At 50.9% G+C, this 10,329-nt stretch overlaps 1 pseudogene; it reads right to left on the bottom strand.

Moving 5' to 3' along the window:
• Positions 1–3,987: 3,987 nt before the first annotated feature.
• Positions 3,988–9,787, bottom strand: LOC123021693 (annotated as a pseudogene).
• Between the last annotated feature and the right edge of the window lie 542 nt (positions 9,788–10,329).

Below are 10,329 nucleotides of genomic sequence, written 5' to 3'. Positions count from 1 at the left end.
ACACAATAAAATACATTGAAATACAATAGAACATAATAAATTACCATTAAATACAAAAATACAAAAAATACACTGAGTTACAAACATAATAATATAATCTTGTAGCCATGCATTTGGCTTCTTGTTCCCAAGTGGAGCACTTGGCATTTCTCCCTACTGAATTTCTTTCTGTCACTCTCTGCCCAGTGTTCTAAGCTACTGAGATCATCGTGTCTCTTTTCTTTGTCTTTCAAGGAATTTGCTATTCCACCCAGCTTTGTGTCATCTGTAAATTTAATTATCTTTCTTTGTACTTCCTCATTTGCCTGCAAGCAGAAGGTCAGGAAAGAGGAAGCCAACTTATTCCTTCTTAGCAAGAATTTACACTACCTGGCAGCAGCCATTCAGTCATGGAGCTCCTTAAGTGACTTTGGGCCAGCTGCTGACTCCCAGCCTTTCCTACCACGCAGGGTTGTTGTAGTGAGAATGACACAAGCAAGAGGAGGGCCTTGTAAACCACCTTGGTTTCTTCATGAGAGGGGAAAAAGGCAGGATATAAATGCCATGCCGTAAGTTCAATCTAAAAATGATGTTGCCACCAAACACACTGGAGTGCTAATGGACTTCAGACCTGGCTATCAAAGAGACCAGCAGCCTCACTGTGAAGTATCTGAGAGGAGAGGACCTTTTGAAGGCATCATTATCATCCATTCACAGTCCATCTGACAGTCATCCCTGAAAGGACTTTCTCAAGTGTTCCCCCAAACTCTGCAATACATGCACTCGAGACATACTGTCGGCATGTGCACAATGCATTTTTTTAAATTATCCCATTTCAAGAATGTATTATTGCAATGCTTTTGTTACACTTACAGAAGGCTCTTCCTTTCATTGCTGCACAGTTCTTGTATAATGCCTTGATGCCTTCTTGGCAGGGAAAATGCTATCAAAATATCAATATTAAAAGCCCTCCTGCAAGCTGCTCTAGTTAGAACAAGACCTGAATGGTTTCAGAGAGGCAGGCTGGAAATGGCCAGAAAACCCGTCTTCTTAATGCTGCTGTTTCTCCTGTCCTCCTAGCTTCACCCATTCCTGAGAAACGCCCAGTTCTACAACACTGCCATGGAAGGAGTGCATTTGGATGAGAATGGAGACCTGGCGGCCGATTTTGACATTGTGAATTGGGTGGCGTTTCCCAAAAGGCTAGAGTGAAGTTTGAGAGTTTAGAAAGACAGGGCTCCTCAGAAGTCAAGGTGACGATTGACCCAGGTGCCACTGTGTGGCCCAAATGGCTTAACAATGTGGGGAACAATATTTGTTTCATCTCTTTGCATTTACTATCTCTGACTTTCAAATAACTTCACTGTGTTCTACATGAGGCCGGCTTCAAAGGGGGCTTGGAAAGTTCAGCAGCTTCAGAATGCTGCAGCCCTGCTGGTGGGCTCAGGGTTTCCTAGCAAGCCCCTCGGAAGTAGCCTTGTTGGGAGTTCATTGTCGCTTCCGAACGGCGGTTGCTCCTGGCATGCAGGAGGGGTGCAGCTCCCACACCACGTGGGGCTCTATTCCTGGTGAATGCCCCATAAATGCTGAAGGCGCTTGCCAAACACTTGGATTCGGGGCTGCTGAGAAGTGGACCAGAGTCTGGGGACCTGAGGCCAGGAAATGCACTGGGATCGCACTGCCGGATGGATAGCTCATGGATCCCCAGTTGGAATAGATCCATACAAGTCTCATGCAAGAAAATTTGTGTTGTTTTTGCTCTTTTGTTTGGGTTTGCATTTGAATTGCAAAATAAAAAAGGAGAGAGAGAAGCAACGATCCCAGTTGGATCTTTTGCAGTTCTGGCTGCAGTCAGTAGAGCAAATAGCCTGAACACATTTTCCTTTCTATTTCCTGTACCTGTGTTTAGACCCTGCCTAATTCCAGGTGTGTGGACAGCTGTAATCCTGGGTTCTTCAAGGTGGTTCAAAGAGGAAAGCCCATTTGTTGCTATGACTGTGCTCCCTGCCCGGAAAGGACCATCTCCTCTCAAGAAGGTTCACAACTCAGAAGGACAGGGCCTCCTTTCAGGAATGGTGCAAAGATTCACCAAAGCATTTGCAGGAGGAAAAACTACACAAGCAAATGTGGATCCTTTCAGTCTTGCTTTTTTCTACTGACCATGATGTGTTTTATGAAGTGTGGAGTTTCATCAAGTTTAGTATTGGGTGAACTGATTCTAGATTTAGAGTACCTGGGCAAGGCAGAGGAGAGGAAGTATTGAGTCAAGAGCAGGTCAACCTTAAAGCCCTCTTGGAAACATTAGAACATGTTGAAACATTAAAATACAGGCTATAGAGGTGTATATGTATGGAGCACTTATTTGTCTTGCTTCCAGGAAATCAGAGAACACGATTCCAACCAAAATATGTAGTAAAAGGAGTGGGGATAGCACTGATGTACATAAAATAGCTTTCATCAGCCAGGTTCACATGTAATCAGAAGCCATGGTTATTGTTGTGTCCCACGGTTTTGCAGATGAGACCAGAGACCAGTTGGTATTTTTAAGAGGAGTTTATTACCTGCGCAGGGACCACACTCTAGTAAGGGTGCGGTCCCTAGCAAAAGAACAACGGGGTTTTTATACCTTTACAATCGATTACAGTCAAATGAGCGAACAATAGAAAATTACAAAGTCACGTAGGCAGCGGTCTATCAGGTTTAGCAAGCCAGATACAGAAGCAGAACGGTTTTACGGTTAGTCTATCTTTTTAAGTTTTACGCCTTTAACAAGCTTTGCCCATTTTCTGAGAGAACGCCCTGTGATGCCTGGGACAGCTAATAGGCATCCTGTTATGCTAATCCTGTTATGCTAATCCTGTTATGCTAACCTAGTGCCAGGAGGGTCGAGCCTAACATTCCCTACTGGTCTTAATGGGAATCAATTCGTCGATTCAGACACGGGGAGGGCCATAAGGAGAGTGGAGGATATACACGGCGTTAACCCGGTGCAACAGGCAAAGAGAGTTCCGTTGGGAGCCGCCAGTAAATAAGGGCTTGTGCCGGGGGCCAGGGTAATGGTAAAGGAGCAACGAGGGTCGTCCGAGGGTCCTTGGGGACCCGTAACACAGGTTCCCTGCCCCGAAAATCCCTCCAAGGTTATGGCGGGGTAGAGACCCCACTGGCAGTGAGCCTGATAGTTCTCTGAATAAGGGAGGTTGCGGAGATCCGAAAAGGAAGTGCTTATCCCTACCCCGGTGAAAAAGGGAGGTTGGGGGCTCAAGCACAGCCAGCAGGTCTCGGTTATATTGGGGTTAGTTTCGTTGAGAACCTGGAAGACTGCAGACACTAACTTGAACGGGTGGGTAGAATCGGCAGGGCTCCAGGGAGGAGGTCTTTTAGGCTGAGGCCGAGTGGCAGCAGAGCCACGAGAAGGCGCGGTGGCCTGCTCGGGGGCGGCAGTGGGTGGCCGAGGAGCGGGGGTGAAGTCCACCACCTCAGGGTGCTTCATGACACGGTTGGGCCCTACTGGCCCCCAGGGCTGGGGAATAACTTGTTTCTGAATGGTGAATCTGACCCCCGGATCTTTCCCAGATATGCATAATCTCAGCCCCCAGGTTTTTCCCTTTGCCCAAGAATCCTCCTGGCCCTGCTGGACCGTGAGGCTCAGAGGATTCCGTTTTCCCTCTCCCACTTGACTTGTTTGTACCCTTTTTACCGTGATCCAGTGATCCTTCCCTCGGCCTTCCCCCTCCAACCAGGTCGCAAACGTCTCGCATCCCCATTGAGCGCAATAGAAGTAAGACGCGTCTCCGCAGTCGGGACTGCCGTCTGATGGGCAGCCATAGTATGCCTCTGCTTTTAACCCTTTTTCCAGTTCGTCGTCCCCGCATCCATACCGCCCCTGCCCCATGTACCCTCTTGCCACGGATGGTCCTTTAACCGCTGACGGCGGGAGCGGGTCATTCCAGTGCGGGGGGAGCAGCTGACAGAGGTCTTCCATTGTTCTGAAAGTTCTGGCGAGGTGGGCTAGATCTGCGTCACGTGGAACCAGTGGGGTTTCTCAGCCAGTCTTACCGCCGTGGGAGTGGAGAGGATCACCTGGTAAGGCCCCTGCCACTGGGCACCTTGGGTAACAGGGTGAAAATTCTTTAGCCAGACTCAATCTCCTGGGTTTATACGTGGGGGGGAACTAGATGCAGGGTCAGGGGCACTATCAGCGTTGCCTGTGCTGGGCCGGACCTCCTGGCGAATATCCCCCCGGACTCGGTCAAGGGCCTGTAAGGACTCAAGCAGGGTTTGGTTAGATAATTCGGCGCGTGTCTCCTCCATAAGGCGGGGAATCAGAGGAGGAGGCCGTCCAAACACTATTTCGAAGGGGGTGAACCCCTTTTTATAAGGGGAGCATCGCGTTCGCAAAAAGGGCGAAGGGAAGAAGATCTACCCAGTGACCGCCAACTTCAAGAGTATATTTCGTTAGAGTTTCCTTCAAGGTTCTAGTCATCCTTTCAACCTGCCCTGAGCTCTGCGGTCGATAGACACAATGCAGTTTCCAATCAATTCCTAAAGCCTTAGCTACCAGTTTGGAAGTTTGGGCGATAAACGCCGGGTCATTGTCGGACCCCAGAGCTAGGGGGAGGCCAAGTCGGGGTATTACCTGGTGTAGTAGAGTCTGGGCAACAATTATTGCCGTCTCCCCCTTGGTGGGGAAGGCTTCTACCCACCCAGAATGGGTGTCCACGAAAACCAAACGGTATCGGTACTTGCCTCGGGTTGGTTTTATTTCAGTGAAGTCAATTTCCCAATGGTCTCCTGGTTGTTGCCCCCGCCGTCGGGTGCCCTGAGCAGTGGAGGGCCGGCTGACGCCTGCGTTAACTTGGGCACACGTGGCACACCTGGAGGTAATAGAATCGGCCAGGGCCGAGAGTTCGGGCAAGTAGAAATGGGGGCGGAACAGTTGGCAGTGTCGGGTCGTTCCGAGGTGTGTAGCCCGATGGGTCTTCAGAAGAAGGTCTCGGCCGAGTGTTTGGGGAAGGAAGGTCCTCCCATCAGGATGGCGCAGCCATCCCTTCTCAGTTTTCGAGCATCTCAGTTCGTTTCTTAACTTGATTTCCTTCTCTGAGTAGGCTGGGCGGTCAGGTGGGGTCCAGGGCGGCAGCTGAACCGGGAGAATCTCCAGTGGCCCTACTGGTCTTAGGGCGATTTCCTTAGCGGTTTTATCAGCAAAATTATTCCCCTGGGAGACCATCGAGTCATCCCGTTGGTGCCCGGGACAATGTATTATAGCCACGCGCTCTGGCAGCCAGAGAGCCTCCAGGAGGGACATGATTTCCCCCGTGTTTTTAATGTCCTTCCCTCCTGAGGTTAAGAGCCCCCTTTCCCGGTATAAGGCCCCGTGAATATGCGCTGTGGCAAAGGCATACCGGCTGTCTGTGTAAATGTTAAGAGTCTTTCCCTTTCCCCATCGGAGGGCCTGCGTCAGGGCGATTAGTTCCGCCTTCTGAGCCGAACTGCCATGTCCCAAGGACTGTGCCCATATTACCTCAGAGCCAGTGACCACCGCCGCTCCCACATACCGGACTCCGTCTCTGATGAAACTGCTCCCATCGGTAAACAGGTTGAGGCTGGCGGCCCTAGCGGGACGTCGGTCGGGTCCGGTCGGGTCCCGGTGAGCGTATCCAGGACCTTGGTGCAATCATGGATGGGGCCCTCCGGCTGATCATCCGGCAGGAGGGTTGCCGGATTAAGGACTGCCGTCTTGGAAAAGGTGACCCACAGGGCGTCCAGCAGCAGTACCTGGTATTGTGTAACTCCGGCATTGGAGATCCATCGGTCAGGTGGACTTCGGAGGACGGTCTCTACCGCGTGGGTCCCAATGACTTGCAAGTCCCGGCCCAGGGTCAATTTCTTCGTCTCCTTCACTAAGACGGCTGTAGCAGTGATTGACCTCATACAGGTCGGCCATCCTGCTGCCACCGGGTCTAGTCGTTTAGATAAGTACGCAACCGGGTGCTTCCAAGGACCCAAGGTCTGAGTTAGGACCCCCTTTGCTATACCCCAGACCTCGGCCACAAAGAGTTGAAAGGGTTTCTGAAAGTCAGGCAGCGCCAAAGCTGGGGCCGTGGTGACGGCTGTCTTTAGAGCTTCAAACGCTTTCTGTTTGATCTCTTTCCAGGCGAGGGAATCTCCCTTCCCTCCTGTACTAGTTAGAGGGGTTTGGCTATTTCAGCGAATCCGGGGATTCACAATCGACAATACCCAACTGTTCCCAAGAATTCCCTGACCTGCCGCTTAGTCGTGGGCGTGGGGATATTCTGGATGGCCCGTACCCTACTTGCTGACAGTGTCCGACTTCCCCCGTTCAGGTCGTACCCCAGATAGGTTACTCTTTGCCTACAGATTTGTGCCTTTTTTGCTGAGACGCGGTAACCTAGAGAACCCAAAGTCCGGAGGAGGTCCCGTGTCGCTCGCGGGCACACAGAAGCAGACCCCGCTGCCAGGAGCAGGTCGTCCACTTATTGCAAGAGGGTAACCTTGGGATGCGCGTTTCGGAAGGGGAAGAGATCCTTGCTCAGTGCCTCGTCGAAGAGGGTAGGGGAGTTCTTAAACCCTTGTGGCAGCCGGGTCCAGGTCAGTTGGCCCGAGAAGCCCCTGTCAGGATCAGTCCACTCGGAAGCAAAGAGGGGCTGACTCACCGGGGCCAGGGGTATGCAGAAGAAAGCATCCTTCAAGTCCAAAACCGAATACCACTCCCGGTCCGGGGGGAGTTGACTGAGTAGAGTGTAGGGATTGGGCACAGTGGGATGAACAGTTTCTACCCGGGCATTTACCTCACGCAAGTCCTGGACAGGTCGGTAATCTTCAGAGCCGGGTTTCTTGACTGGCAACAGGGGGGTATTCCATGGCGACCTGCAAGGTACTAGAATTCCCACTTCCAAAAGTCTCTGTATATGCTTATGTATTCCCAATTTCGCCCGGGTCGGAATAGGGTATTGTGGTTTCCGAATCGGAGTGGCCGAACTATTAAGTTGTACGATGATCGGAGGCTGATGAGATGCCAGACCAGGGGGATTATCTTCGGTACCTCTTTTTGTAGCTCCTTCAGAGCCTCTGATGGAACCTCGGGTGCCTGTTCCTCAAAGCGTGGTCGGACGGCCCCCCACAGTCAAGGTTACCAAGGGCTCTCGGGGGCCGAGGTTAACAGAGCCCTGGCCCCGTCAGTCTTCGAGTGTGAGGAGACTCCTTTCTTTGGGCTCCACCCTCTTCCTCCGGGGGCATTCATTTTTCCAATGGCCCATCTCCTTACAGTACGCACATTGATCCTTTCCTAACTGGGGACGGCCGCCTCGTTCGGGAGAGGTCCTATTCCGCCATTGGGCAATCCCTTGTTCTTTGCTACCCGTCTCGTGTAGTGTAGCTAAGACGACTTTTTGTCAATTTCTTTGCGCCTGCAACTTCTGGGTCCTCCCGGTTGTTGAAGACTTTCTGAGCTATTTCAACTAATTCGCTAAAATTTTTACCTTCAAACCCATCTAGTTTCTGAATCTTTTTTTTTCTAATATCTGGGGCCGACTGTGAGACAAAGGCAATATTAATCGCCCTGGCGTTCTCGGGCGCCCAGGGGTCTATAGGCGTATACTGCCCGTATGCCTCAAGTAGGCGTTCCAAGAAAGCGGCGGGGGACTCCTGGGGCCTTTGAACGATCTTACTTACTTTAGACAAATTGGTGGGCTTCTGGGCTGCGCCCCGGAGGCCCTGTAGAAGAAGTTGGCGGTACCTGGTTAAAGCTCCTTCATCAGCAACCGTATTTGGATCCCAGTTGGGTCGTTGGGCTGGGAGGCGCCTTTCCAGAATAACCGGGTCAGTGGTGGGTTGGCCATCTGTGCCAAGAACCTGCTTCCGAGCCTCAAGGTGAATACGATCGCGCTCCTTGGAAGTAAAAAGAACCTGCAAGAGTTGCTGACAGTCATCCCAAGTGGGACAATGAGTGTGAAAAACTGTCTCTAACAACGAAATCAGACCTTGTGGTTTTTCAGAAAAAGGGGAAATCTGCTGCTTCCAATTATAAAGGTCGCTTGTGGAGAAGGGGACATAAACCACGAACGGCCGGGCGGTCCCCGGGGGTGGTGCAAGTTCCCTGGGGGTAGAAGGGCGGGGGGCCCAAGAAGGGGTTCGGGACTGGGCGCACGTACCCAGTTGTCGGGCGGGTTGGGCAGTGAGAGTCCGGACTGAATCAGGCAAGGAAGGATTAGTGAGATCTGGAGCGTATGGGAGTCCACTGTGGGTATGGCAGGGACTACGGAGGGTTGCGGACCTGTGCCTGGGACCCTGAGTGTCGGGGGCGTAGGGAGGGGGGACCCATGTCTCCAGAGGGTCCTCTGGTCCTCCTGGGACCTCAGGATAAATATTCGGAGGGGCCTGAGGGGAAGAACTCTTGGTCCTGGGACCTGTTGGAGATTTCTCCGGGACCTGCCTAGCCGGGGGTCTGGCAGTTCCTATAGCCGCAAGGAGTGGGGTGAGCCTAGATCTCCATCCATTTCGTTGACATCTTCTGATGTAGGGAGGCCGTTCGGTGGCAATATTTAACCGGATGTCTATATAAGGAATCTGATCGGGATGACCAGGATTCCCATAGACTACAGACCTAACTTCTCCTAAGAGGAGAATGTAACCAGACGTCTATATAGGGAATCTGATCTGGATGACCAGGATTCCCACAGACTACAGATTGAACTTCCCGCAAAAGGGGAAGGTCCAGAGAGCCTTCCAAAGGCCATTCTACGTCAAAAGTTGTCCATTCTAATTCACAGAGAGTCCGGAGTGTGCCTGAATTCACAGAGACTCCAAATCCAGAAGCCCTTTTGGAAAAATCAGAAAAGTTATTCAGGACTGTCCCTGGCCCATCGTCGAAACCTGCAAAAAGAGGTTACTGAGAATTCCAAGTGTCAGACCAACAAGACAGACGACAAACACACAACCTAAACAGAAACTGATCACCGAGGCCGGGGAATGACGTCTCGTTCCCAGACCGGAAAGTGGCCCGCACGCTGCATCCAGCAGGCCTTTCTTTCCAATACCCAGATCTGCAGATATCCAGAACAGAACAGAATAGGCGGGTAACTGCCGTGCGCACTTACTGATGACTCCTCTTTCATCTAGTCAGACGTCCCACCGAGTCGGGGTAGAGGCTAAAAGCGCCTATAGGGCCCGTCCCCGGAGTCGGGGGAGGCAAGACCGTTGGTCTCAAATCTCGCTGGGGCCTCCAAATGTTGTGTCCCACGGTTTTGCAGATGAGACCAGAGACCAGTTGGTATTTTTAAGAGGAGTTTATTACCTGCTCAGGGACCACACTCTAGTAAGGGTGCGGTCCCTAGCAGAAGAACAACAGGGTTTTTATACCTTTACTATCGATTACAGTCAAATGAGCGAAGAATAGAAAATTACAAAGTCACATAGGCAGCGGTCTATCAGGTTTAGCAAGCCAGATACAGAAGCAGAACGGTTTTGCGGTTAGTCTATCTTTTTAAGTTTTACGCCTTTGACAAGCTTTGCCCATTTTCCGAGAGAACGCCCTGTGATGCCTGGGACAGCTGACAGGCATCCTGTTATGCTAATCCTGTTATGCTAATCCTGTTATGCTAACCTAGTGCCAAGAGGGTCGAGCCTAACAGTTATTTCTTATCCTTATCAGTCTGTCATGTCATCCAGAACCTGTCGTGGCATTGTTGTGTGACACCTTTCATTTCCCAAATCACGGAGAGAATTAAAACTGTTCTAAAATGTCCGCATTTCACTGCAGCTTCTTCTTGCCTGGATCTGGGATCTCCATGTTACTCTTCTTGTAATGAAAACACCATAGAGTCCCATGAGAAGAGCGGCCATGAATGTGGCTGCTTCTAGCCTTTTATCTCTATTGCCCTCAGCCCCCTAGCAACAGATGCATCCTTGCTTGCTTGATTCCCATTGGCCGATCAATATGTCCATCTCTCTGTTTACTTCTGGAAATAGGGACAAAGTTGGTAAATGCATGGAGGGAGGGAAAAAGTATTTAATAAGATTCATATTTGTTGGGATTTAATTATGAGAAGCAGTGTTGTGAAGTGTTGAGTGTACTAGACTGGGACTCTGGAGACTTGGTTCTAATCCCCACTCAGCCATGAAACTCCCTGGGTGACTTTGGGCCAGTTATGAACTCTTAGCCTGACCTACCTCACAGGGCTGTTGTTGTGAGAATAAATGAGGAGGCAGCAAACCCAAACAGGGTTTGTTCCAAGAGGAAGGGAGCTGGGATATAAATGCAATGTAAATAATAGTATAATAAACATTCCTTTCGGGGCTGGGGTGGCTAGGAGGCCCTTCAGAGTTGCAGGC

Source organism: Varanus komodoensis, unplaced genomic scaffold, assembly GCF_004798865.1.
Source record: "Varanus komodoensis strain SLA01 unplaced genomic scaffold, ASM479886v1 scaffold172, whole genome shotgun sequence".
NCBI lineage: Eukaryota > Metazoa > Chordata > Lepidosauria > Squamata > Varanidae > Varanus > Varanus komodoensis.
This window is presented reverse-complemented; position numbering and strand designations above follow the sequence as displayed.